Source organism: Trachymyrmex septentrionalis, unplaced genomic scaffold, assembly GCF_001594115.1.
Source record: "Trachymyrmex septentrionalis isolate Tsep2-gDNA-1 unplaced genomic scaffold, Tsep1.0 scaffold131, whole genome shotgun sequence".
Taxonomy (NCBI): Eukaryota; Metazoa; Arthropoda; class Insecta; order Hymenoptera; family Formicidae; genus Trachymyrmex; species Trachymyrmex septentrionalis.
Window position 1 is genome coordinate 270,206 of NW_017304450.1, and position 3,117 is coordinate 273,322.

Consider the following 3,117-nt stretch of genomic DNA (forward strand, 5'->3'; position numbering starts at 1 on the left):
GAAATACGGTATTAAAAAATTCTGAAAAAATTCTTAGAACTCTATAAGAAGAAAATAAACAATTTTTGTCTTTCGCTGTTTTTCTGTAAAGTTGATAGTATATAAGTAGAAAATTATGATAGCACATTTTTCTTGAAATTAGCTACGTATAACGCCGCGATTCGATTCAGATTTACAACGCTTATGAATCATTTCATCCTTGTTGTTTATCATATGTTTAACAAACGCTCACAAGTGTTATGAATTATGAGCATTTTCAGATCATAACTTAAATGGTGATTTTCGACTAAAAATACATTTTTTCACCATTTTGCTCTACTCCATTCACTTTAATTTGATTGTTTTCGTAAGTATTTAACATAAACGGTCTTGTTTCCAATCTTATTATATTCTTTCCTATTAAGAAAATATTAAATAAAGTGAGAGGACCGTATTTGTCTATAAATTTCTCTACAACACCATTTGCTTATATCTTATTTGATCGATTGTCTACATGCATTTTTGCACACAAATAAAAATTTCAGAATCGGGGTTACTTTTGCTTATATGTATTATTGCCTACAGCTCGATTGCCTACAAGCACTTTTACGTACAAATATAAAATTAAGAAACAAAGGTACAATATTTATTGTATATATACATTATTGTTTACAGATTGATTTCCTATAAGCACTATTTGTTTTTCAAAACAAATTCTCTGTATTAAAAACACAAATTTGTATGCAAAAGTACATGTAGGCAATCGAGCTGTAAGCAATAATTAATACATGTAGGTAATCGATCTGTAAATGATGCTGTAGGCAATCAGTTGTATAAGCAAAAGAAGCCCTCTCAAATAAAATATATAAAAATTAAAATAGTATACAGGTGTCCTGAATTTAAATGTCAAAACTTTGGGGATGTGTAGGAGATCGACAAATTAAGAAAAAAAATCCTTTAAACTCATTTTTGTTCCGTTTTGGAGAAAATTGCTAAAAAACAAATGTAGTTGCTTCATCGCCTCTTGCATTGCTTCTGAAATATTATTGTTGCTGAAATCATACCTGAAAATAATAATATTCATAGTTTTCTGGTGAAAACTGTGTTTACGTTTTTCTTTTTTTCTTTATAGTTTATCGATTCCCTATACGCTATAACATGCTACCGAAATTTTGACATTTTAATATGTATAAAATATAAAATGTATAATTAAAATAATATAATTGTTTGTATATAAAATAAAATATTGCGTAAATGGTAATAAAAAAAAACAATGATATTTTTAATAAAATTTACAATTACAAATTTTTGTGTATGATATTAATAAATTTTTTAAATATTTTTTACATATTTTTTTCACAATGTATAAAAAAAATATTATATATATATAAATTTGGTTAAGTATTTCTACCATAATAAAAATTTTTAATCAATTTCAACAAAATGTAACGAGGACGTTACTATTAGCATATCAAAGACCGCAATAATCAATTTGCAACAAAATTGTATATACTTACATCAAATACATGAAGAATAAAGCTGGAAACACGATAGGCACAGGCAATAGGAAGGGAACAAGCCGTTTAATCAGAGTTCTGGGATATAATATCGTACTTAAACCACAGAGCTCTGATTAGACGACTCGTTATTCCCTGTTCTCTGTTCCTATTGCCTGTGCCTATCGTGTTTCGGGCTTAATTCAGTCTCCTGATTTCTATTCTTCATAGGTATTACGTATTTTACATATTTTCTGGTTTTTACCTATATAAGATGCGTTTTTTTTTTGTTTATCCTTATTTTTCGTTAATAATGAAGATAGAATAACAGAAGTAGCGAGAATAGTGTCTCTCCAAACGCACCAATAGAAGTCATAAAATTGTTTGATAGAAAGACGAAAATTACTAAACTGAAAGAAAATATGTGAAATAACTAGAATTTTTCTAAAAAGTTTTCTAAACTAATTTTCTTTGTATCTCAATTATTATGTGGAAAGTTTAGGCTTTGCGCACAATGAAAGAAATGTTAAGAAAAAATATTAAATATTAGCGAAATAAAAAATTAGGAATAAAGACTAACATATGTCATCTTATTAATTTGTATGTATTTTACATTACGTTAATCTCTATATATTTTTAATTTTTTATTTCTTTAATATATTAATTTATCTAATATATATTATTCGTACTTTTTCTTAATATTTTTTATTGGGTGCAAGGTTTTACGATTTATATTTTATTATATTATTAATTGCTTAAAATAATTGCACATAATAAATACGCTAGCGTTTTTAGAAATGTAAAGCAGCAAACAGAATTTTATTGCAACAGCAAGTGCATTTTTCTTAGACATTGCAGTCATTGATGTACTTGAGGAATGTCGATTCACGTCACCTTTACCCTTTTGCATGAACTAAAGATAACGAAAATACATACAAGAAACGTAATAGAAAAAACGCATCTGTATGATAACATAACGTTTCGTTATAGTCATCATATCTATAGAAGATTTTATATATAAGGTCGATTTCTTGGTAAAGTAAGGCAATTGATTATAAGTTGAGTTAAACGACGATTAACACGATCAAAGAATGATCTTCAAGATGAAGTCTTGCACAGTTTTGTTATACCTGATACTGTGTGCATCACCATTTGTAATGACACAATCACAAGTGAGTACTATGTAAACAGTTGCAAATAAAAAGTCTAGATAGATTAACGTCAGTGAGGCCCAATTTTTCATTATCTGATTAACTTGTGGTTAAGTTTAAGTCGCTGTTTCATACATGAAGCCAATTGTATAAAACATCAAGAATTAAGCCTAACTACTAATTAACCAGAAAATGAAAAATTGAATCTGAGAATCAATCGGTCATATGAATGAGCAAATCTTTTTTTTATTACAGTTTAAAAACGTTTGATTTAAAGTAAGTTATTTTTCTTAAAAATTACATATAATTGTATATAAGTAATTTTTTTACATTTCTCCAAACTTGATTTTTTTCTAAAAGAAACAAATATGAAAATTATTCTTATAATTATTTTTTATGTTTTCTTATTATTATTTTTATTGTACTTGACATTAATTTTACAAAAGAAAGAAGGATATGTATTGTCATGTTTGGATATATATATATATATA